The sequence below is a fragment of the Gallinula chloropus genome, assembly GCF_964237585.1.
Source record: "Gallinula chloropus genome assembly, chromosome: 1".
Lineage (NCBI taxonomy): Eukaryota > Metazoa > Chordata > Aves > Gruiformes > Rallidae > Gallinula > Gallinula chloropus.
In genome coordinates this window covers 72,124,370-72,151,580 of record NC_140085.1, presented here as the reverse complement: position 1 = coordinate 72,151,580, position 27,211 = coordinate 72,124,370, and the positions used below count along the sequence as shown (strand labels likewise).

Below are 27,211 nucleotides of genomic sequence, written 5' to 3'. Positions count from 1 at the left end.
CTGTTTAATACCGGGAATTAATGATCCTGGCGTAGATCTAGATAACAGCGCGGCGTTATTTAATAATAAAAGGCTTCTGGACGTAAAGAATGTTACTTTCAACTTTCTTTTCCATTGGTCTGAGATTTCCATTACACGTGATCGCCTCACCCCGGCGCTTCCTCACTTCTCATATTCCTTCACCCTGACTTCCTTCGGAGTCTTTTTTGTTGGCTTGTTGGTTTCCCCTTTAACTTTTTGCCCCCCTCCCTCACAAACTTGCACCGTTTTCCCAGTGGTTTGGGGTTTGTTTGGGTTCTTTCCCTCCCCCCCCCCCCCCAAGCTCATTTTTTCCCGTAGCACCCATTTTTAACTCGTAGATCTCTTTAACAGCTGTACTTTTAAACTGAGTGGCTGTTCTGTCATCTGTAATAGGAATACATTGGTTACGATCTACTTACAGTATCTCTTATAAGACTCATATGTGAGATTTCTATAGGTGCTGTGAAGTTGCTGTACAGTGGAATGAAATGCCAGTGTCTGGGTGAAATGCTCGCTTTTAAAAAACAAACCAAACAACCAAACCCAACTAAAACTTCTATAAAGTTGTTGCACTTTAAATAATCTCAGGAGATGTTCCTATTGATGCTGTTTAGGCAGGTTAGAAATACAGGGGGAAGGTGAGGGGGGGAGGAACCCTGGTTCAAGGCTCTTCTGGTACTCTGAAGTCTTAACCATCTCATTTGTACAAGAGGTGCTTAATCCTGCAAAGATCTCTGCCCACGTTTAATTTTATTTGCTGCCCGGTCCTATCGGCTTCACGGCAACTGCATCCAACACGGACGGAGCCTTTCAGGAAACTTTGCCTGTCTAGGGCTGCTGCTGCTGCACTGTTACAGTGATTACGAGTTTTGTTGTCAACTTCACCAGTTTAAAATACAGTGTATGTGTGTGTGTGTGAAGTCACAGGCACACGCGCTTCCTCCTACAATCAAGACTGAAAATCATACTCCTGGGCATAAAGTAGAAGCCCCGTACAAAACTGACTGCCTGTTAAGAAAATGCCTTCTGTCTTACCTTTAAACACGCTATCTACTTTAAGGCTGTAAGGCCTTAACTGCCAAATAGTTTGCTCCAGGAGCTGTATGTAGTCTTCTTGTGTTTATATGAAAAAACCAAGCGTGCGCTTCATCAGAGATACAAAGAAATGACTTCTTTTATGGCATAAACTTCTTTTATGCCAGCCTTATTCTAGTAATGATGATTTCATATAAAAACCCTTTTTAAGCTTTGTTCTTTTCTGTCTTTACCTTGCACACTCCATTATCCCAAGTCACCCCAAGGAAGCAGAGGCAGTATGTTCCTTCAACTATGCTGTTGCAACGCCACAGATGTTTCAAAGAGGGAAGAACTTACTTTCAGTCCGGAGCTACACTCCTATCTGTTAGTTTAAAGTCCTCAAGTGAAAGCCAAGAAGCTCAGGTGTATCTCATGTGGGTGGAAAAAGCTGCTCATGATGAAATTCCATTACTCTACTCATTTCCTCTCCGTTGTAGCACCGTTTTCCACCGGTGTTCCTCGCCCAGGTGTGTTGCTACAGATGCAAAACGACTGCGTGTAGGAGAGAGCCTCTCCCCAGCTCCATTGAACACCACCTCCTTGCGCAGCACCTTGTTAACCCCTACAGTAACCTAAACCTTTCAGATAAAGGGTTCCTGGATCTTTGTTTTGATTTCTGTCACGTGGAAACCCTCCCAAACGCACGCACAGACTGCCAGAAAGTGCTGTATGCTTGGTTACAGTGCTACAGATCCGTTACCCAGCCCGAGTTAGTCCGGGAGTGAAATCCCAGCTCTGCTGCAGACAACCAGAGGTCTGCTGCTGACGTCAGCAGCACCAGAGTATCTCTTTTTCAATCTTTTTTTCTTTCTTTTTTTTTTTTTTTTTAGGTGGAACTGTGAGCTTACATGATCCCTGATAGGTCACTGTGCTGAAATATATTTAACTATCTGTCCTCAGAAATGTGAATATTTTGATTATGCAACAAAAAACTTCTTGGAGAAGTACTGTTACTGTACTGTTTCCAGATTTTTCACTTAAATAACAACTTCTAATATGTAATATTCTAATGGTATTAGTACAGCTTCCCTTTCCCCTCAGGTGGTTCAGCAACAATGAAAACAGCCAAGCAAACAAAACTCTGTGATCGCACAGAACACTCGGTAGCCAGGTGGAAAAGGCAAATAAATAAGCAGTAGATTGTGACTTTCCTGGCACAAATCAATAGTGATTGCTATTTACCTTGTTCCAAAGGAGGAAACTGTACCCCAAAAAATGCAAAATCGGGAATGCTGCAAGCAAACAAAAACCTTCCACACTGAAATTCCCATCCAGGCCAGTTACACTGTTCTCCTTGTGTGGATTAAGAGCGAGTCAGCTTCTCATGTCTGCACGTGACGTGTGTTAGTACCTTCCTAATAATCCAACAAAGCTGTCGATTCAGATGCACGTGATGAAAAAAGTTAAGGAAAGAGGGGTTACTGCTTGTTTCAGCCTAACCTCAGATAAATAGTCGATGCTTTTAAAACTGAACTTCCATCTCCTAAGGGAAAAAAAACCCTTTCATTTTCATTTAGGTTTTGGGGCTTTCTTAAGTGAATACAAGAAAGAAAGAACAACCAGTGTCCCTGTGATAGGCTTGCAAGGACCAATCAGCCCATGGCAGTCACCTCCCCAGGGAACAATGCCACGCAAAATTCATTTAAATAACTGCAAATTTTAGAAACTAGATATGGAAGCCTAATCAAAGGATCGGGTGCTCAAGATTACCTTCCGAAAGAGAGTTACAGAAAAATTGTCTGGTTGGGGAAAAGCTGCTACAGCATCTCTTCTGTGTCTCATTTAATCATTTTCTGAAGATGTACCTACCAAAACTTCAAAAATATTCCCCTTAATCAGATTAATGTTAATAGGAGACAAGCTAGTCTGCCGGTTTTCTTTGTAATGACTGCTTTTCTTTTATGCCCCCATGAAGACATTGATAAAGGAGTGTTGGCAGAAACAAAGATTATGATATGAGAGATTTAAAAAATCCTCAACAAAACCTACATCTGCTGTATTCTATTTCTGCCAGATTAATTAAAATAATAGTTTTGGATTTTAAAGAGGGAGAAAAATCTGCATTTTGAGAATCAGTCAGCATAACATATTCTCCGACACTTTTGGAATGATGAATAATAAGAAACGAAACAAGCTTTGGACACTGCAGCTGAAAACATGTGCTGATATAATGGAAGAGCCAAAAGAGAAAAAGAGAAAAATATTGGCTTTAAATGCTGGAAAGCAGGTCGCCGCTTCTCATCCACAGCATAACAGTCCTCACAATACACCAATTTTGAAGCAGCGCCTTTTCAATAGCAACACAACTTTCATTTTCACTGCAGGATGCCACAGGCAAACCGGAGTTTGAAATATGTATGCCAGTCACATGCAAACACACTACAATGTGCTGGAAAGCCGCCGCTTGTTTATGACTTCCCATCTTGTACGTGGCACGGTCTCAACTATTCAAAGCAGAGCTAATATTATATATATATTTTTTTCCCATATGTATCAAAATAACTCTGCCCTTTCTATTTATTTGTGCATGTGAGCCCTCTCCCCCCGACCCCTCCTTTCTATCGAAGCCCGTGCTGTAAGAGCTTTGCAGGTGAGGAGGCAGCCGGGCAGCAATTTCAGCCTCCCTCCCATCACGTACGGCGAAGCGCTCTGCTTAGTGGATAAAGAGATGGAAAGAGGAAGGGGAGAAGGGATTCGAAGGCGGCCGTGCCGGTGTGATACACACACTGAGCAACACGGTGACGCGTACGCGCACCCACGTGCGCACGGGCTCCAGCCAGCCTGGGCTCGGACAGAGCGTCGCTTTTGGCGTTACGGCTTCGGTTCCTTCATTCTCGCTCTGCCGCAGCTTACATCACCTCCTCGCACTCGCACCAATCGGATGTCAACTTTACTTTGCACGTACATCTCCAACAAGAACATGTCATACTCCGCAATAGGGGGGAATACTCTGCTGCGGGCTGCTCTTCGCCGCGGCAGTGATTTAAGGCAGGCTCCTGCCTCTCAACAAACCTTCACGCTTCCGTAGTAAAATACGAGACCTGTTTAAAAAAAAAGGGACCTAAAATTCACTGTCCATCACATTTATATTTTAACACCTACGTGCTGTAGATAGAGACTTCAGCCCCATTAATCTTTCTGGAACGACGCTCTCCTGACAAAGCAGTTTCGCTGTGAAAAACTGCGATTGGTTTCAGAGCAGTATCAGCTCTTTTCCTCAGCGGCCCCATGGCTAAGAGAAAACATTTGGCGTAGCCCTTGGAGTTTATTTAGCTTGTGGAACAACCGGCAATCCGCTTTCTGAACCGAAATGATGGCTTGTCAATTAATAATTTAACATTCGGCACTAATCTGAAGGCCCTGCATGCAAAACAGCTGAGCAGGCGTCTCCAGCAATGAGGGCCGTGACCTCTGTTCATTTACTCGATTGTCACAATAAAATTCTCTCCAACGGCGGAATAGTTAATATTCAAGGAGTGACAACACCCGAATGCACTGCAGACAGCTATGGCACTTCAGTGCAGCGTCTTAGGGTTTCGTTACAATCCCAGGAATTCACACCTATTTTTTTTTTATGTGTTTCCAAGTTGCTACTTACGGACGCGGCCGATCCGGCCTGGTCAGCGCCTTACGTCGCAAGCCAGCCACCCGCGTAACTTTACGCGCTGAAACAGGAACGAGCAGGGCTTTGGCTGCACATAGATAGGTCTGTACGCATACGTGGGCTCCCACAGGAGTCTGGTGGACGTTTATGGAGGCGAAAGGCTCCCCAGTCTCTGTTTTTATCCCTGGAATCCCACAAAAAAATGCTTCCTGTCACACCTGGCTGCCTGTGTCCATTAAAACGTGTTTCCATACAACCGAGGGTGAAGACACTTGGCGCGGAAAAGTTTTATGCACCGTTTCTGAAACACATGATTTGGATGTAATGGTGTTTGAGGCATGCAACTGAGGGGGAGGAGGGTTTTTGAGGAAGGCTGGGGCAGTTCCTCCTGCCAATCTCTGGGTAAATGACCTGTCAGTTTGATGCAAGCGCTCTCCCTGCAACGCCCAAGCTGGGGCGGGGGGAAGGGATGGGGAGAAAGCAGGGGAGGGAGGAGAAATTGCGTGACAGAAGTATTTTTAATGACCCCCAGGGAGGGGTGACCATGGCGTGGGATGATGTGCAGTACTGGGGGCAGGAAGCCTTCCTCCTCCTTCTTGGACAACCCTCCCCCTCAGCTGCTCTGTGAGCAAACCCCTATCTTTCCCTAAAGGAAGCTCCTAAACAAGCAATTAATAAATAAGAAGGGAGCGACTGCCCGACTCGGTGGAACTCGGGTGTTTAGTTTTTGTCAGGAGAATTAAAAAAAGAAATAGCTGAAGGAAATCTGGGACTCGATTGAAACAACCTTTCCAGGGGTGGACTCTAAGCTGAAGGATGCTGAGTGTGAAACACAGGCAGTGAGGTTTACGTGTGCTGAAGTACAATCTCAGCTTTATTATTTTATTTTTTTCCCCAAGCTTCTTTTGTCTGTTGGTTTCTTCTCCTTTTTCTCTTTCTCTCTCTCTCTCTTTTTTTTTTGACAACTTCCTGCCTGCCTGTCATTAGAAGTAAGAATGTATTCCTTTCTCTCTATCAGATCTCAGTTAATTAGCCATCGCTGCAGCAGGCTCAAGGATTTAAATTCAAAGTGAAACTCATTCTAATCAAAACTGCAGCAAACTGGGGGTTTTGTTTGACTTTAACCTGAAAGTCAGTTATTGTACCACTGATGTGCATACCACATTACCAGCTGAGTGCTTTCAGCATCCCTCTATCAGTGTGAAATATTTAATCGGCACAAGGATCCAATCAGCGCAGCAGAGGGGAATCTAGTGTGTGCATTAATTTACTTTCAGTTGAAAAGCAGTAAAGCAGGTCAGAAACATATAACCTTCTCCCTTCCCCCCCCCCCCGCCCCTGCCCTCCCAAACAAATACACAGCACATCAGAAGAGTTTTGGTGGCGGGGGAGGGAATGAAAGCCACCCTGTATGAATCCAGATTGGAGAGTCAGACAATAAATTAGTCGTTCTTGCCAAAGAATGACAAACACTGCCTGGAACAGAAGAGGGGAACACCCCCAGTCCTCCAAACATACCCCCCCAAAATCCCCTCTCAAATTAATTGCATTGGGTAATTGTTTGTTTTTTAATCTTTGACTCTTTTTAAGCTAGAAAGATGGCTGAATGATTACCCCTTCTGTGTATGACGTTAATTAGAAAGAAAGCAAATGCCAGGAAATAATGAAACGGTCTTTCTATTGAGGTGCAATGGCTTTGGATTTTCTGACCAGCCACGTTCTCCAGGAAAGGCTTCCATTAATGTTACTGCTATTAAAAAACCTGGTTTAGAAGCATTCCCAAGCTCTTCTACACATCAGCAGTTTTATATGTTGCAGAAGCCTACTGCAGCGTACAAAAGCTAAACTTTTTCCACTAACAAATCTACCCTGGCGTTTCTCACTCGTTCTCTGAAGACGATCAGGTTCCTTATCTCCTTGATATCGTAACGAGAACATCGACATGCTATTTCCATACAACGTGAACATTAACATGAACAAACTCATCCAATCCTGCGAGCAAAACCACCGTGCAGGGGTGCAACGACAGGCAACGACTGAAGTTGCACCAAAAAAATGCCCCCCACCCCAGCTCGACAGCCTGATGTGGCCAAAACTCTCGCCGTGGCTGCTTTCCAGGACAGGGCAGTGATGAAGAATTAGCAGATTTATGTAAAGAGAGAATTTTCCGAACTGGTAAATACTTAATAATGGTAACAGTGGGCTTAGAAAAGCACATATTCACTCAAGTGCAATTAGCCTTTAATTTCTGAAACCATTAAACAGCTTGCTGACTGAAAAAAACAACACGTTTTCAACTGTATTGCTAACTGGCAAACCACTCGTCAAAGCTCGGAATTATCTGCTTAGTGACTTGTAAACAGCACTTTTTAACTAACAAGGAGTAGGGGGGAAAAGAGGACGGTATTTAATGAGAAAAGTCAGATTCGTATTATGGAACATTCTGGAAGTGCCTGTGCATCTTGAAGGAGAGGAGGAGGGGGAGCTAGGGTGGGTTTTTTTTTTTTAATAACCTCACAAATAATCCCTCCTCCTTTCTCTCTCTCAAACCATGTCAATGATCAAGGAAATGAGAACAAGGCGCTTGATTCACAGCTGACTCTCTCTTCTCGTTACATCAGATCAAGAAGGAGCAGTCTAACAGGGGGGCCGATTTCTGCAGGGGAAACAAATCTACAAGCTGGCATTTTGTCTCCTACTCCTATTAATTAGCCCGCTTTTCTGTCAGAAACAGAGCTTTTAAAACTTGCAACGGAGTTACACGTGTGCCCACTCGCACACACGCTGCATATGTGCATCCAGAAAATCAAATATCATGCATGGGGGATAAACCCCTCCCAATAAATCTTCAAGGAAAGGGGTGGCTGGTTTCCTATTTTATTTGATGGATGGATCTCTATTCTTCCCCTTAATCCCAAGAAAAAACTGCATAGGAAACTGGTCATAGTAAGATGCTGCCTGCACTAAAGCCCCCGTTAATGACAGCCTTCGGATGGGGCGCATTGTGCTCCGGATCAGCTCCGTAGCGGCAAGACTGCGTCTCAGTCTGCACGTCTATGAGAAATGCTCCTTTTAAACCCAAACTTTACAACAAAGGAAAAGTTTGGCTTGATCTCTCGCTTTGAATACACCAGAAAGCACACAGGCATCCCCTTGGCAGGTCAGAGGAGGGTTTAAATGACTCCCTGCTGCGTAACATGGGTTCTCCCCTAGCCCCAAAGCTGGAGTCCTACTTGCCATTAGCAGCTCAAAATTTACATCCTTTTGCTGTTGCCAACTTAAGTTTCCCATGATTTGCCATGTCCCGTGCATTCAAGAGGACGGCATTCATCTGGTTTGTTTAACGCTAAAAAACCAAAAACAACTCTCTGCAAACAAACAAACCAAAAAAAAAAAAAAACCTGAAATTGTAGTGTACACCACATAAACACTAATGTGCTTCTAATTTAAGTTTTGAAAAAACAAAGGCAGAGTGATTAAAGGCCAGGAGCATGCAGCTCAGCATATGGAGCCACAGTAAGTGCCCTAGAACAAGTTGAATGTTTCCATTGTGTGAAAGACTCATTCATTATAGCTACAAGATGCAGTGCAGACATTTGCATTTTTAGAGGGGCATCTTGTCATTTTTAGATAAATCATGGGATCCAGACCCTTTCCGAAAGGCATCAGAGCTCGTGTTTCTTGATACCCTGCCTCCCTTTGTCTCAGTACTCTGCCTCACTATTTTCTTCTCCTACGCATGATTAAAGTTTGCATCCCAGTATGCCTCCAGACCAAGATGTGAACTCAGGAGCTTCTCGTTTTTGCTTTAAAATGCACTGCTGCCTGTGATCAAGCAAGGCAAAAGGAGATGCAACCGCATGCAATCAGAAAAATAAACGATATATTAGAGTATTTTATTGTATCCAGTTACAAAGCTGCTGCCTCCCGATTCGTATTCCCTCCCCCCATATTCCTCCCACCAGCCATCCTCCCCCCTCCCTGATAATATTTTCTTTGATTTCTCCCTCCTTCACCCCAGCTTAAAATCAAATTTGGAAATGCGTTTCTTCCTTGGTGTGGCAGGAAGAACTGGCAATAGAATAAACTAAGCCAAATCCTTACCCCACCCCCACCCATCCCCCCCCACCCCTTGTTCCCAGATAACACAGAATCCTCGTGAAATGAACAAATGTAACTGGAACAGATACAGACTTCCCATGGGATCAAACCATCAGTTCCTTGGTATACATATAAAGAAGAAAGAAGTTAAATGGTTGCATTTCCCCCAAGGGAAGGCAGAGCTTCAGTTGTGAAGTATTCCCATCAGAAATTCCGGGTAAGTTGCAAAGAAAAAATAATAATAATAATAAAAAAAATTTAAAGAAATCCCTGCCTCTCCTCTCCAGACCGTGTGTAGACATTTCCCCAGCAATTCTGCGTGCGCACATCTCATCCCGGCAGCACGAGCTTTCAGCATTACTGTGTTCCTCTGGAGTGATTACTGTTTTCCAACGGCAGGCATATTTGCATGGTAGTCATGAAACCGCTGGGAGCAACCTTTCAATTTCCCGACACTCCAAAGTATAGCTTTGGTGAAAGCAAACAAAGTGGAAGGGGAAATAAAAGAGCCCAAACCTCCAGCGTGCCTACGCCTAGGCACCGCCGTCCAAACCCAGGCTCTTGGGTCCGCACGGACAAGCCGCCAGCTGGCACAGGGGCAGCACCGGCCAGAGGCAAAGTCGCCCTGTGCACCCTGAGCCTAGGTGACGGCTCATTGTCAGTACATGCAGGAGACTGAGCTCCAGATTTTCTTGCAAAACCTGAAGAGAGTGCTCAGTTTGGAGGACAGAAGAGGAAGGCAACATTACGGACAGGTTTGTTTTGCAAAACTCATCAGCTGCTAGCACATCTTATTAATGAAAACCCCATGTGACTTGGCAGCAGAGTGAATAGCGTCCTTCCACCCCGGCCTCTGCCTCGACCTGTGTCTGCTTCTGGTTAAGCACATCAGAACTGAAATGTAATCGGAGGTGTCTTCTAAGATTCAGATAAATCCCTTTGCCTCAGTTTCCCAAGTTGATTTCTACCTCACAAAGCTGCCATGAAAATTAACTGGCCAGCATTTATTAAATACTGTTTGTTTATTATTAAAGGCAAGTTAAGTCACATGATCTCATCCCAATCCAGTGGGTTTATGGTTGTCCGATCATACTGTTTACCTAATCTTGCCTGCCAATATTTTCTAATGTCCTCCAAAGGAAACCTTGTGGAGATGAAGACAAGACTTCACAGCTCCAAGAATTCTTCTGAGTATGTGTGTGCCACATACTAAGTGGAGGGCACAAAGTTAATTACGTGTTTTTTCCTTACCTCAAATTGCATAAAAAAAACAATCTACATATCCAGAACTGTAGCAAAGCCCAGAGGCAGAGCTGGAGAACACACAAGTGATAACTATGCCTCTAAACAGTGGTGCTACAAGCCTGTAGAAGAAAGAAATTCAAAGAAGCTGGAAGGAATGGAAGAGGAGACACACTGGGGGCCAAATTTCTCACAGTAACTCTCTTGGAGCTCTGCTTGTCAAGGGACGGAAAAGGGCTACAGTTACAAGCCTCTCAGAGGTTTTCCTCCCATGTAATAAGGTAAAACAATTTATAATAAATAATGGAGCGCGAATGAGGAACAATCGTGCAGGTGCTTTGCAGGTATAAGTTACAAGGATGAGTTGACAATGGACACCCATCTCAAGACCTCCTGCTTTCTATTACACCTTAATATACAGTGAATGACAGCCTTGGTGCCTTTCTCTGTCCCTTCCCAGGATCTCTGAGCATCCCCACCCCGTTCATAGAAACCCCTTTGGAGCAGCAGCTCAGAGTGCCCTTGTGGAAGGAACCCACAGGAGCTAAAATTGAAGCCTCAGAGACACACTTGCATGATGGATCAAGTCAAAGCTGGAAACTGAAGCTTAACTTCACAAACCCAAAAATATAGTCAAGAGAGAACCCCCATGTCACTCTTCATCTTTGCTTTAGTTGCACCACTTGGCTTGCCAAGGGCTATCCAAAAAATAAACTGGAACAGCCAACTGCTCTTGTTTATCCAGCCTCACGGTTGAACGTGCAGGCAGGGTGGCTGTCGCAGCACTTGAGGCAGCAAGAGCAAGTGAGTAGTTTTCTCTCTTTCACAGAGGTAGATTAACAAACAATGGGCTACCAAAACCACAAGGTAATTTTCAAAACCTGGCAGAATCAATACCACCTGCTCAAATACCACCCTTACAGGAGTAGGCGATACTGGAAATTAGGAACTCCAAGCCCTCTGTCATGTTCTCAGACCGCTATGGCAATGCTCTACTTTGGGGTTTTTTAATGCGGGAGATACAATGGCCTCATTCCTCTAGGGACATGGGTGGTTTAGACAGATAAAAAGAAATAATAATTAACCTCCCCTCCCTAATCCCCCCCCCCCCAGTCTGACAAAGAATGCGGTGTGAGTGCATGCATGTGAAAATCAAACAAGAAACTTTTACAGTTTGAGAATCACAAGTAATACCACTTGACTAGATACAGATAATTGATCAGTCATCATAAGAGAGGGATACAGCATGTAATATTTTTCTTTTAATGAGACTTCAGAGAATGCATGAAAGAAGTATTTAGAATGACTAGAAGTATTTAGAATGACTGAACTGTACAAATATATTAGCAGATGTTGAAAATATATTGGGCAAATTTAAGAAACAAGGGAATGATATGCTTTCACTCTAACTTAATGGAAATGCAAATGATAAGATAATGCTTAAAGGGAAAGAAAGGTATACTGCAGCAATGTTGGGAAAGAATATTAAAAAGAGACAAAGGAGCCGCTAATGAAGCACTGTGTAGATCCTACGATGAAACTAAGACACTTCACAACCATTATTCCAGAGGCCAAAGAGAGAGTAACGAGCAATAAATAATGCAGATCATGCCAATGGCAGTAAATAAAATGGAATGCAGAAGAGAGAATGAGAAAGAACAGACTGGGCCCACTTCAAAACAACAATAGGGGAGGAACACAATGGCTAAGGAGAAAGCAAGGACGCACTACATGGTAACTGGGCCGCTGCCTTCACACATGAAGATGGGGATGATTATATAACGCGCAGATAAAGCGGAAATCATCTGCAAAAATTCTACGGTACTCTGCAGTTGTGAGGGTCTGAACTAGTTTCTAAACTACTCCCATGAACAGTGACAGGAGAAAGAAAGACATTTTGTATGATGATTTTCTTGCTACGGTCGTGGAAAGCTCTTCAGCCATGAGAGCTGTATCGGGAGCCGCGCAGAGTGACACAGATCTGTGTGTGTACTTAGAAAGGATTCAAGGGCACAAAAGAAAGGCAAGAGGAGAATGAGAGAAGCTTTGGCAAACTTTTTCACAACTTTGTTACATCTAAGGATCAGAATAAACAACATCCTCTTGGCCTTATTTCCCATTGTGTGTTTTGGAGTGCCACTTAATACAAACTCTACCTCAATCAGCCACTCAGATCCTTTTGCCTGGAACATTTATTGTGGCCGAGAGCTTCTGATAAAAGCCGTTCTGCAAAGAAGCTGAACACAAAAAATGACAGGGTGGTCAGTAAAAACCTGATGCTCTGGCTCTCCATTTCTGCAGTGCACCCAATTTTAAAAAAACCCAATTTTTTACACATTTCCATTTGGGCTAGCCTTTTCTTCTGCAAGAGCGGGACCACGTTACATCTCTTCAGAGCAGAAGGCAAGGATTAGGATGCAGCCGTGGAGTTCTGTGGCAGGTTTGTGCAGCTGCCCCTAGAGATCTGAGTTCAAATACAGGTCAGACCATGAGTGGGAAAGAAAAACTAAAGCCTTGTTCTAGTTCCCATGCTCCAAACTCACCTTCGGTGTAAAACCCCCACCCTGGGATAAGACTGGACTGCAGTTGTGTGAATCACCAAGGCACGGTGTAGAAAAAGGACAGGGCAAATAAGGGACAAAACAATGCTTTGCTCATTCCACTGGATTCCAGCTGAGCGGGAGGTGAGGATGTTAACAGCTCTCAATCGGGAAGAAGTAGCTCTCTGCACAGCTCCTCTATCGATACTGTGACTGCATCCAGCCCTGCATCATTTTATTCCTGCTTTCACCCCTGCTTTTATTCCTTTTCTTTCCTGAAGAACTAGAGCAGTTAAAAAAAAAAAAAAACAAACCTGTGGAAGAATAAAATAAAGCCTAATCATGATGGCCTCCTCTGGGAGCTGAGGGGAACAGGCCACGTTTTACCAAACATCGTACACCGATATAAAATGGCAGCACTTGCAGAGGAAACCATCTCCTGGTCTCCTGATCCTCCTCCTGTGCCATCCCGACCTATGTGACTGCACCAGCATTTATAGAGCCGTGAAATAAACCAAGAGCTCTACTAATTAAAGCTAACCGGGCAAAGAGAAAAGAAATGTAGGTTGTAAAGCAGGTTGGTTACCCATCTCAGTTCCCATCCTAGCTGCAGAAATAACTGGGCCGAGATGGCAGGAGGAGACATCAGGGAGGAAGAGTGAGGCAGGAGGGAAAAGCACCCTTCCAGAACAGCGCTGGCATGATGTTTGGGTAGCTGTGGGTGTAGGCTTGGCAACCTTGCAGCAAATCCTCAGGAAAAAGGTAAATACAAAAGACGGGATTAGAGACTAGAAGAAAGGAAGAGGACACTGGGGAGCCTGTCAGGACACCTTGGCCAAAGGAACTACATAAAAAGCCACCGTGCCCTTTCACTGCCAGGCCAACAAGTTGCAGTAATATTACTTCGGGCAGTAATCAACACTCACTTCCTTCAGTTGGCTGTTCAACAGCCTTTGTGGACACAGTCCTGTCTCCAGCAGAACGCCGCCTACAATATAACCAATGATTATATGCAGACTCAGCAGAGAGGCTAAAGACTGCATGGACACAGTGAGTAAATTACCCTCTCAACCCTCAAAGGCTTATAGGTCTCTGTCAAGTCATTTAGCTCTAAAATTTGACCTGTCTTGAAGCATTTATATCTTGCCAGGGAATACATTCTGTATCCTCAATGGCCATTTCAAGGAATATAAATTTCTTGATTATAAAAGTATTCTATTGTTCTATTTAATAATTCCAATAACTGCTACCTGCAAACAACCTTTGCTAAAAAAAGCTTATGCAACACAAGTTCACACCTCTGCATAATATATAATACACCCCCATGTAGACAACGTCTGCCCGCCCCGAGTGTAATGCTTCAAAAAAGAGAGCAATCACAATAAAAGAACTCAACAAATATTTAAAAAAAAAAAAACAAAGAGGGACAGCAAACAAGAAAGGAAACATCAATGGAAAGGCATTCAAAACTTAAAATTTTTTGACAGTATTTTTTTCCAGGAACCAAAAAGCAAGATGTGCTGGAATCCAGTGCTGTGCTGGGCTAAAGGGAAATACATTCGATTTCTCAACTAAAAGTTCCTCAAAGAAGTAAGTACAGCACCAGAGATGTTTCCTTAATGTGAAGGTGGACAAAATGCAAAGAGACAAAGAGACTGCTGAATTCAGTGGTAGCTAAATCTATAAATGGGGAAAGCAATCTGTAAATGGAAACGTTTCCAGGCTGGATAGAAAGTGAAGCTCCTAAGTATTTTAGCAGTGAGCATGACTGAAATCTCCTGCTATGTATTATATCGGTATCATCCATTAACATCGCTGCACTTAGGGGCTTATCAGCATTCCCATTCTAAAACTCAACATGATAGAAGTTTATTAGTTGATTGCTTATTGTGGATGAACAAAAGATGGCACATATGTTGAAACGGGGCACATATGTTCTCAGATGAGAGATTTGTTGGTTTGGGGTTTTTTAAATGCGCTCTAAGACATGTGAGCAATTTCCTGAGAGAGTTTGCTGGTTAACTTACAGTCTGTGAGTGTAATAGGACTTGCAGTGTCACTCATGCATAAGCTGCAGAAAACCAGAGCAAGCACAGTCCTGAACGACTGGAGTACAGGGGGAAATAAAGGCAGGGTTTTGAGCCTGACAAACGTGGCTCCCCAGCAGCCAGTACAGTCTTTATGCTGTTCCAAGAGCAACTCTAGGTCTGAAGAAAACAAAAAAACAACCCGTCTGTTTTGGACTAGCACATCTATATGCCCAGTCTAGCCTCTCTGATGGCAAAAAAGGGAGATGAGGTGCCCACATCAAGTCAGCTGCTGGGCCAAGGAGATTAAAACAGGGCCTCAGATTTTGTGATACTTGCTCATCTTCCTAGATTTAAGTCTCTGCAGATCCCTCCTCCCTGAACTTAGCACCTGCAGATTTACAACTACCATATACCTCCAGCTCAGAGCACTGCTGGACCACAATACCAGAAGAAACATTTACATTAGTTATGTGCTCACTGAGCTTTATTCTTCTCTCCTACAGCAGGCTAACACCTGTCAACTTCAGCAGAATTAGTCTTGGTTGAAACTGGCATGAGGTAAGAAATCCAAATGGATGTATTTAAATGGTTCTGCTACTTTCCCTCTGATAACTATTTTCATAAAGATTAGTTACAAGCAAGGCAGACTAGCTCAATGAGGGGCTCTTCACTGCCAATTGTGAGAACTAGCTCAAACATGGGGCAAAGCATGAGGTTCCTCAGTCACCCCATGGGGACCCTACAGACCCCACTCTGAGTTGACTGAACCACAGTCTCTCTGGGAACATCCTGCTAGTCCTTTACATGGGAAGAGATAAGCACCTCAGAGGGAGAACCACCCTACCTGATAAGTGGACTGTCCTCTGAGGAGGTCTGTCTCTCTCCACTGACATTGGGCATGTGGGCTTCTAATTTTATCATGCCTTTTAGGTAATGAATGTTGGAGAACTCAAGACCAGAAAACGAAACAGAGCACTGTTTGGTCACACAAATTCTCTCTTCTTTATCTTGGAAGACGTGTTTATATAAAATCAGGTTAACTCGATGGGAATGAGCCACAGGAATTCTCTTCCCAAACAACAAATCAGACTCATCTTTCCTTAGTCCAGGCCTTTATGCCTTAGACCTTGAACATCTCCTGATGTCCAGAGAAAACTCCTGAATAACTGATGATAGCATTTAGTATGGCTTCAAACATGTCAAGAATTAGTCTAAATGACAAAAGCAGAAGAATTTGTGTACAGATCTCAGGGACAGACAATTTAGGTACTGACAACTTTCATCCAGGTGTTCAGGTCCCAGACTGATGCAGGGGTCATGAAGGTGCATAACTTGTGATCTGATAAAACAATCCTTCCATGCCTAAACGGGATCTGCTGTCACCCTACACCAGTAGCAATCATTTCCCCCACACATGGGTGGGCTTCTGACTGGATAGCTGCTAGTATTCCCCAAGTGGGGGACAACATGGCCTGCGAAGCTCAGTACCTTCATCTTCTCCCCTTTCCAAGTTAGTTGTTCCTGCTTTTAAATGAAAGGCAAAATGCAAACCAGCTCCTAAGTCATGTTCCCCTTGGTACACGGGCGACACGCATGTGTCTCTTTGGTGCAACCTTGTGTAGAAGTCCTCCATGCCTTGGAAAGTTCTGGCTTTCCTTGAGAAGTTGCAATGCAATTTGAGAATGATTTCAGTTAGGACGTAGGCTGATACTGTCAAGGTTGCTCATGCTGAGCAATGAACCTCGGGTGTGACCTTATTAACAAGGATTTTTACAACTGTGCCTGAGACAGAGCAAAATGATCTGGACAAACTCAGTGTCTTGGCAGAGAACACAAGAACAAGCAAAAGCTGGCTCACGGAAACAAAAATCCACCCTCACATCACTGTGACTATAATTTAATGCCTCCATATTTTTTTAATCACTCATGATTCTTTTTAAGGGCTGGCAATAGGAGAGTAAGTGCCTTGCAATTTTACACAGAAATATTGTTAAAGTGACTTTTAAACTCTTGTCATGCTGAGGTAAAAAAAATAAAATAAATTCTTACAGTGCTTGGTTTCCTTCAACTGACCAGTAACTGACAGGAGATGTGCTGCAGGCTTTGGGCCCAGAGTGGTAAGAAAAAAATAAGTGAGTTTTAGGACAACTACCCTGCACCGCGTTACATTAAAATACCAAGAGGCACATACCTGCTAGACCACAAGCAAGCATTGAAAAGACATTTTTTATGAGAAAGACAAGCCCTTCAAGGGCTGTAACAAACCTTTCACAGCCACCTGCAGGAATGGGAATGTGTTTAACCCTTGCCTGCCACCACAGTTGACTCCCAACGCAGGAGACAACAGGAAGTTACGAGAGCGTGTTCATTTCCCTTGGCCTCTCACTGTTTCCTAGCACATGGGCAAGAATGAATGAGGGCTGTACGCACCTTGAGGAACTGCTGTCCCCAGAGGAGGCTATCATATCCTGCTGCTTATCACAGAGTGCTCTGGACACGACTACATGCACAGCTAAATGTCTTAAGGCAACTTTAGGATCCTTTAACTAACTGATCACATAGCAGCAACCGGAAAACCGAACTCAGGAATTCTTGCATGAAGCTTACAAATGCCTCCCAGAAGCCATTCTGTAACCAAAGTTAAATCTCAATTTAAGGATTTCAAGTAATAGCATCTACTGCTTTACTAGGTTAATGACTTTTGCTCTTAAAAATCTTCATCTTATTTGCAGCTTTAGCTTCCAGCCACTTAACGCCTTTTTCCCAGCAACAGAGAACAGCTGCCTGCTAGCCCAGATGTTCCTTTCTGGGAAGACAGACACAGTGATTCTGTTTTTTCTCCATGAGGACACCTATACCCACAGAGGGCATTGCAGTTGAAGCAGAAGATAAGGGAGAAGTTTTTGGCTGCTACAACTTATGTATGGGGCCAAATCAGCTTGTCATATTCCTGGGAAATGCAGTGCTTGCTCTGCTGATCCCTAAACCCAGTTCAATAGCAGGACAAAACCAAACAGGGCCAAATGACCCATCAGCGAGTTATATTTTACCTTCAGAATATTATGCACTGAAGCCAAATTCTCTTGATTCAGGTCAGGAGATTTTTCCCAAGATACAGTTGCCTCAAATAAAATTAACCCATTATATTAACTAATGGTGTGTAAATAAACCCCATTTCAGTTGCACTAAATCTATATTCAATGAAGAGTTATTCGTAATAAAGAGCTGAGTCAGAGGGATGCTTGCCTGTGGCACTGTGTTAAACTTTCAGCAAGATGCATTGCTCTTTGGTGAAATAGCTTTGCAAACTCTTTTAGCACTGGTTTTGCTTTTAAACCTACAAATGTAATAACAATATCTAGGAGCAAGTTAAAGGAATTTAAGCACATCAACCCGATACCTGTAACATGCACTATCTGCAGGCTTTGAAGATTTATAGGGCACTTACAGACCTATGGTGGGACTACATTAATTCCCATCCATGCAAAGACCCAGCAGTATAGTAGCAGTAGTAGTACTAGTTGTCATAGTACTAGTAGTAGCACTAGTAGAGCTGAAGGGAAGAAAACCCAGTGCACTGCCAATCACAGATTCTCAGGCAACAAAGGATGATCCAGTTCACCTAGTCTGACATCTCATATAACACCACCATAGATAGCATTCAACCAATTAGAGACTACTTATTTTCAGGTAAAGCTTGACCTTCCAGAGAAGGCATCCTACCTCGATATGAGGCTCTCATGAAATAGCAAATCCTCTATTTCCTTTGGTCACCCCTTCAAACAGTTGAATCTCCCCCTCCCCTCCTTACAGCCCTATGCCTGGTTTCTGATTTGAATTGCTCAGGAGTTTTACCTGCTGTGGTTGCTAGGTTTGCTAGGGCTGCTGGGCCTCCAGTACGGCCAGAATTTCTGACAGTTGCCTCCTTGCTCTAGCATTTCTGGGTTTTAATCAGACTTAGGGAGCCAAAGCAGGCTGAGTGTGCAGGAGCATGTGATACTCATGTGCAATGCAGCATGCAATCCAGCCTTTCGCCTAGCTCTCAGCCATTCACATTCTGACAACATCTCCCTTTTAAGTCCCCAAATACCCCCAGCCCAACAAAGAACAAATACCAGCTTCTGTGAAGCTACAGCAGAGAGAAAATGGTAGCTAAAAAAACCCTGCAAAAGGCCAACTTCAAAGTTGTTGAATTTGGTGCTTGGGCTTTGAAAAGCCTGTCATTTGGGAGGAAGGGTGCGAGGCTGCTCTTTCCCCCTCCTTTTCATTAAACGGCTCTTCAGAACTTGGGAGAGCTACCGCTCTCATTATGCATTCCTCCTTCTGGAAATAAATACTTGTGTGGGTTGTCACATTAGTCAGTAGATAGATGTCAAAAACAAATTACAGCCTGGCATGGAGCCAAACATTTTGTGTGTGTGTGTGTGTTATAACGGAGTATCTGCTATTAAGAAAGCGGCTGGTTCTGCATGTCAGAGGGTGGAGCTTTTTCCAGGAGCAGAAGTCTTATAATGAGGGACTTTCTAAAGAAGGAACAGAGAATCACGATCTTGTTTCATTCCTTTCCCCACAAGGAGATATTACACAAACTCCCCATATGGCTCATCGCTACACAGAGTAATCCTACTCCTTCAATGCTTCTTCCAAGCTCTGTGAAGTTAAAAACAAGCTAAGCAGTCCCACAGCTCACTACAGCCTTTAAATAAGCTGGGGCTCTCCAGAGGGTTGGGAACCAAGAACTTCTCTGTCCTTTCAAGGTCCACAGAATCTCTCCTTGCAACCCCCTGACCCCCTTTTCTCTCTCATTTTACAGGTTTAAATCAATTCTGGTGTCAGTTACGATAAGCTGCCACAATCAAATTATTTTTCAAAAATAAAAAAGATTTTAAAAACTCACTCAGCATCCAACTCTCACTCTGAACAACTGTTTTGGGTTTTTTTTTTTTGATCTGAGAGATCAACATCCTGGATTATTACCAAACTGGTCCCCTGTGAATAAGATGAGCCATACCATACATTGGTCCCCCCCATCCCCCTACCCCCCATTTCGCTTGTGTGTAGATATGCCACCGGGAACGTACTCAAAAAATAGTCAAAACCCTGCACTAAACCTTGATAAACACAGGAATGCTTTTGAGGACCTAAAGGCAGAGGAGCCTGAGTTTCATAATTAGATTATCTGATGAGACTATTTCAATGAATAAATGGAGTTATTTCAGTTATTCCTGGAAGAGTTTGAAGATCAGATGTTGTTATGACATGCCTTCCCACTTCCCCCAAACAACAGGGCTGTGCTACCCTAACTCCAGAACCATGCTGGAAACTAGAGCGCAGGGTCTACAACTGCATCATTTCTCACCAGAGCCAGAGAGATGCACAAGAGACCCACAGCCTTCCTTCCAGTTCAGCACATACCACGTCTCCAGTCTTAAGATACCTTTTACACCCTGGAGTGCAAAACGCTACACAGGATTTTTAAGAGGACTCCACCAGTATGGGCACTGTTCAAATACTTCTTAACCAGGTCACTAGTAGTGAATGTAAATGAACATCATTAAAAAACAAAACACAAGCCATCAAACAAACCCCCCTGCCCCAAAACTTCTTTACATAGCTTCATTTAAATTCAGAATATTGACAAAGCTCACATATTCAAAATATTGAGACTCCAGTTAATCACAGAAACAATTTAAAAATATTAAAATTTTAAAAAGCAATAAATTATAAGGTCTTTTTCTTTCCCCTCTAGCAATTAATTCTATAGGGGTGGTATTGCCAAACTTTCAAGAATAATCACTAGAAGTGCAATTATTTATACGAAGTGAGGAATTTACACAATCACAAGGTTCCAATAGCCACAGCTTTGAAATTGAAGTCTTGTGTGACACACAATACCCCTGCTACAGCTGGTGGTACTTCATTTATACGCTGTATACTCAAACTGGACAAGGAAATGAAATTTTCCAGCATCGTTTTTACCTTATGCAGCTTTTCAAAACTAGTATCTCGTTCCTTAGTCATTTTTGGGGAGTCACAAGCTTTTCAAGCTTTCAGATTCCACCCTTCTAACATTTGCGTATCAAAACGGGCCAGGGCTGCAATCACTGCAAGCAGTGACAGGGCACAAATGCTTCTGGAGCATCAGACATGCACACTTGCAGAACTCTGCACGGTTTATAAATGTGAATATTGGGTGAATTAACTAAACTGAAGCACATTTTGCACCCTGCAGGGAGCAATGCTCCTGGTTTTAGAGACTATGCCTGCCAGTGTTTGTCATCTTATGATATCTCAGCAAGGACACCGTGTCCTGGATTCACACAGAGGGGATCTTGAATTCGAAGTCCTAAGTGCATTTGTGACTCTGGACCTAAGTTTTCTTACAACGCTTAATACATTGAATTACCTGTGAGTGCTACTATGAAATACTAATATTATGTGATTAAAAAAATCCCCTCAGTTTGAGTAATTACTTTGCCATACTACACTCACACAGCATCACAATGTTTGCCCTAGCAGCAATTCAGAGTAACACAGAGGTATGTTTACTTGTAGGGGTTTTGTTTGCTTGTTTGCACAAAACTGCAACAATAAAAGAACTAATGGGCAGCATGACCTTTTGTTCACAGAAATATAATATTGCCAGATTTTATGCTTTACAGACTTTTGCTAGCTGCAGCAAAGCTCGGAAAGAATACAAAGCCATTTTTAAAACTTCTCTCCGTAAAAACAAAACAAAACAAACAAAAAAACCCCCAAAACAACCCCTAGCTAGCATCCACAACAGGGAACTTGGAACCACCAGGTAAGAAAGTATTGGGTCTATTACTATTCTTTTATTTTTCAGCGATCAGAACTAACTCCTACAGCCCATTACTAGCACAAGCATATAGAAAGGGACATATAAGAAGTGCCCTTGACTGCATCCATGTAGGTCTTTCTGTCTTAATGGTTGGTTTCTAATGAAATATTTTAAGTCACTGAGCTGTCTCACAGTATACTTCACACATAAATTCAAATGAGATAGAAAATATGAACAGTGTCTTTCAGAGAGCTGCAAGTCACTACACAGTATCTCCTCCTGGGTTTTTGTTGGTTTGTTGTGGAGTTTGTCAGCTTTTTTTACAAGAATAGTTAATTATGACTGCACTTGTAATGGTCATCAAGCTCTCTCTTTTCTCCTCACCACATCCTTTTCAGAGGCTCTAGGCTAAATTCCATGATATGCTTAAATTATGTGAGCATACTGATGACTTTTAGGAGAGGACTTGGCCTGCAGGAGCCTTTTTCTGGGTGGCATTACTTTCAGCCACGGGGAACAACCTAGTGAAGTGCTCTCATGTCTGAACATCAAATAAGATTTGGGGATCTTGAATACAGCGAATCAGATTACACCTCTCCCAATATCGTATTTAAAAAGGTATCTGGATGCTGGAATCAGGGTGGAGGAGTGAACGCCTTACTGTATCTGGCTTAATAATATTTTAAGTTCTATATTCTCCCTCTCATCTTTGGATGCATCAAAAATAACTTCGGCTCCTGAACTACCAAATCAAGCAAAATGCCTGCACTTCTTCTGCTGGGAACTCTCCATGGAGTGTCCTACAAAACGGCATCAACGCCGAATAGTCGGTCTCAGTGCGTAACGCCCAGGCTTTATCAGCAATGCTGAATTGGTTACTAAATAGGTGCTCTTGGTTTGGGGGACAGGTTCTTAACACTTTTTAGAAAAACCTGGATCAGTATACATAAAATAAGTCAAAGCAGACCGGATATTTCAGATAGCCCAGTCTCTACTGGATCCATGGATCTGCTGCTTATAAATTCAGATTATTCATATGGCTTCCAACTGTGGTCCTAATTCTGAAAATTTGGCAGGGAAGGCCAGATATCAGAAGGGGCATCTCACATGACTAAATATGTCAAATGAGGACATAGAGTGGAATTGGAAAATAGTAAGCTCAGCAAGGCCAACCTAGAGGTGTGTCTTTATCTTTGAGGGCTTATCCATTTAATAGGAGATTTGGCTGTATGGTTATCTTTCAAAGCACAGAGCCACAGCTTTGCTTGAGGGAGCTATGTTTTAACAGATATTCCAGAGAATCCTGATATGCCCGTGTTTCATGCCTGTGCACATCTGAAGTGCTTTTTTTTTTTAATTCAATTGCCTCTATCTTTCACTGAGGCCATCTTGGCATGTATTAACAGTTTGGGCACGATGAAATTGTTTTCAATGTTTTTTCTTCTGTTAACAAACCATTTGGATTCTAACTTTCTAAATTTGGTATTTTTTAATGGGTACTTTATCTGGTTCTTGAAGTTGTATACTAGGAGAAAAACTACAGACCACAGATTGTGAATATCTAGATAAAAAAGGTTCATCTGTGTTAAAGAAAAAAGTTAATGTGAAAGACAAATTTAAAAGAAAGAAGCAGCTCAAGAAAAACCTATAGACCATGCCTACTCCAAATGTAAGTTTTGCAAGGACAAAAGAGAAACAGTGTATTTATAGCATGCAATACTAAGCCACCTACATTCTCTGCTTTTCACTTTTTCTACTCTTCTACCATACTCTTCCCTCTTCTTCCTACAGAACCTTGAATCCCTCCCTCTCCCTTCCTCCAGGTCCCACAACTTTTAATTCTAAAGTTCTTCATTATTTCCTAAGTGGTGGGTTTTTTTCTTCTGAATTAGAAAAACAATTAAAGGCAAGGTTCTGTTGCAAGTCCCAACGTTCTGCATGCTGAGTACTGTTCTGATCCATCATCACAAAAGATTACTGTTAGAACTGGAAAAGCTTCAGAGGTCCAGAAGGTACTGAAATACCTTCCCATCATGACCAAAGGTAAGAAATACCTTTTATACAAGGAATGACTAGTATTATGAGTCTTTAGTATTGCATGGAGCTGACAAAGGAGAAAATGACAGAGGTTTGCTGAATGTAGAGTGGCTCAAGGAAAACCGGTGGAGACCATTGCTTATGTCTCATCTAGAAAGAACAATGGGCCATAAAACGAAACCCATGGAACCCAGGTTCAACATGGAGGAGCCTTTCGAAAGGACACTGTGTGTGCTGAAAGCTCAGATAAGGTCAGGGGAAGACTAGACATGTTCATAGTAGAGAATGCCACTGAGGGTGTCTCAATACATGGAGACTATGCCAGGCTGAGGAAACCAAGATGAAGTTGGTGCTTGGGGAGTCTTTGAAAAAGTATCCCATAGACATGTCTGGCTCTCCTGTTCGGTCCTACTCATTCACTTCTGGTTGTGAACGCAGACAGGATGCCGACCTGGATGAACATCCAGTCTGACTCAGCGCAACCATTATGATGTTCCTATAGTAGTAATCAGGCCTTTTGTTTTTAACTTGATTTTGTGGATGATGTGTAATTGAGAAGAACTCAACATGATTTGCAGAAAGCAGGATAGTTTTGAAGTTGCAATGTTTAAGAACACTATTTTTTTCAAATGCAAACCTGATTTTGAATCAGTGAGAGCTAATAAGTATGGGACTTCATGGTGCCAATTACTCTGAATCATTTTCTAAGGCTTAAAATGTGGATATTTAAAAGATATATGAGGAGGAGGAAGAGTTCAGCCCTTGCTGATGATGAAAAAGAAAAATAAAAATGTTTTAGGAGTCAATGGAACAACAGCTGCAGATTTCAGAAAGGCTTATTTCTGATTATGGTCAGTCAGAAAAATAGTTAATGAATCATTTTCTTTCAAGGAAAAAGTCTTTCTTTGTTTTCTAATGAATCTAATTCCTTTTGAAAAATCTTTCCCTTTCATCAAACGCTGAGTTATCTGTGTTTTATCTCATTGGTTACTCGGCTGCTTTCAGCCGAATCTCAATGAGCAGAACTGGAAAAAACCCCAAACCAACCCCCAAAACCAGCAAAAGAGCCTGTCAGGCCCATGAGCGGTTCTGAACCAAGTGTGAAAGCAGCTGTAAGCTGGCAAAAGTTTTGAAGCCCCTCCCGCACCTTCCCCAGGCTGACTGGGGTCACTGTGATCTCTCCTACTAGATTGGCATTTCTTCTGTTTCTGGTAGAAACTGAGGTGAAAAACATTGTGGGCTGTCCACGCAGAACTGGAGCGGAAATAAACTGAATGTCCTTTCGGTAGTACACAGCTGGCAGGTGTCAAATCTCTTCCTCATCTAAATTGGGGTTAAGTGACACAGTGGAGGCAGGGAAGGGGGACTTTTGTAACTACACATTAAATGGTAACATTTCCTGCACGAGTTCTACCTTTGAATACTCCATTTTTAACTCATTTTTTCCCCCAGTGAGCGCAAGCAACATTCCACTTTGATCAAATGCCAACGAGATTGTCAAGAAGCCAACAGCCCCCACCACTTCTGCACACGACATTTAAACAAATTAAATCAAGCTCAGGAAAGACCGAAATGTTTGACTTGTGCTGAATTGGGAGGTTGTAATCAATTAAAGCCCTGGCTGTGTCTTATATCCTGCTGTAGGACCCTGGCCTGCTTCTGCCAAAGTCAGAATTTCATCAGTAACTGCAATCAGATAGGAACCTTCACCACCTACATCCCTTTTTTTCCTCCCATGGAGTGATGCATGTGACCATTCAAAGGCCATCGGGGGGGCCCTGCTATTCCGCACCAGGGTGGTTAAAACTGTAACACTTCAAGGTCAGTCTTTACTCCATCAAAAAAGTTAACAAATATGTTTGCATTAGATTAGGACTACTACTAAAATGCATAGGGAGTTTACACATGAGACAGCAAACGTGCACCACCCCTGCACTATTGGCTGGTAGTTAAATGTTCTCAACGTCCCGTGTTTTTAGGTAACGTAATTACAACCAGGCATGCTAAGAAGTGACAGGTCAGCAGCATCTGCTGTGCTCCTAGCCTCGTGCAGCACATTGATTTTTCTCCCAACACATTTCTGAAAGAAACATCAGTACATACCTGTGAGGTAAAATGATTTTCAAAAGCTGATGGGAGAGAAATTCAAGGAAAAGTGTGAAAAAGTCTGCATTACGTTTCTCCTAACATCTCGCCTGGAAACAGAAAAGCCTTGGCTACGCACAAAACTATTCCAGTCAGGTGTGGCAATTTCAATTTACATCCTAACTTAAACAAGTGTAAACAAGCTGTAATGCTCTGACATTAAATAATGAGAACGAGGTGATAAATACACACACACACACATATATATATGTAGGTGCCTATATATTTATGTGTATGCCTGTATATGCTAAAGTGAACCACCTGAGTGATGTGTACTACGGTAATGATTTTTTTAATATATTTTGAGTACTTATTCTTACATTTTTAAAACAATGTACAATGGAGCTTGACATGTTAAGTATCATTTCAGTAATTAGGCTATAACTGCATCAGTGCCTCAATAATTGTCTCCCTACTTTGTCTTGCTGCTTTTCTGATATTAATTTCTTACTCAAGCATCTTAAATATTATTCATATGAAAAGATAACAGAAGAAACAAAACACTTGGTCTCCAAATACAAACTTTTTTTTTTTCCCCTGCACTTAATCTAGAAGTAAAAGTTTGCATCTGTGGAGTAAACCAGTGAGGCTCCTCAAAGAAATGTTTCGTATTTCTATACTGTGTCTTTTCTCCAGAGGGTTACAAAATAACATAGAGGATGGAGAAACTCTTGACTTTTCTCTTTGTCAAACTACCGCTTTTCTAAAGGGCCCCACACATGTTGTTTCTGACTCAGATTTTATATATGGTATTTGAAAGCGGATATATTTATATTTTAAGAACATTCCAATCCAGGAAAACAAAAAACATAAAATAGGCAATGCAATATGTCATTATTCTTCTCAGTCTTCCTTTGGCTACTATTGTCAATGTAACATAACAGAAGTGATTGATTTTATAGAACAAGAGTCTATCTCTGGTCTTTTACCTCTCTCATTGGCCATACATCCATACAAATTTAGGAAGAGAGGGGAGGGAAGGGGAGGGGGGAAGCAGCCTCCAAATGTCATGCCAAGAGAAATGCCAAGTTCATACATGACAGAATTACAAAAGAAGACGTGGGGCCATAACTGCAGTGACACACAAACCGAGCCTTCTAGCACTCCTCTCTGCTCTTCGCCTTTCTCCTTCCATATTCATCCCCTATTTTAAGGCGAACCCCACGAAGTAGCACTAGCTTGCTCAAATAGCCCACACTGAGCCTTTCTTGAGCCATGAATCCAACTACATAACCAGTTTCAAGGAGCATTCACAGAAAGACATTGGTAGCAGGAGCTACGCACACAGCCGACTCTGGGCCAAATGATACTAAACATTCTGTTCTTCTCTAGGTCTGTATTTTTAGAAAGAACAGCAGGTTTTACTGGAAATATGTAGCAAGTTAAAAATCAGCTTCAGACTTTTAGTTAAAATGTATCCAAAAAATAAAAAAAAAATAGTAAAAAAGATCTTACCACACTAAATATAGTTAAAGATTACTTTTACAGTTTTAGTTTGACTGAAAGAATCTCCAGTGTTTTTCCTCTGCCGGAAAGAATTGATTGGCCATTTTCTCCTGGGAGACCAAGAGTAGCACTGGCTGATTCTTCCATTCTTTTCAAGTACTACATA

General features: G+C 42.5%; 1 protein-coding gene across 4 annotated transcripts in view; it reads right to left on the bottom strand.

Moving 5' to 3' along the window:
* PHF21B (PHD finger protein 21B) overlaps positions 1-27,211 on the bottom strand; it is a gene marked incomplete at its 3' end in the record, with an annotated part of 166,162 nt that overhangs the window by 67,815 nt on the left and 71,136 nt on the right. The gene's annotated exons all lie outside the window — the stretch shown is intronic.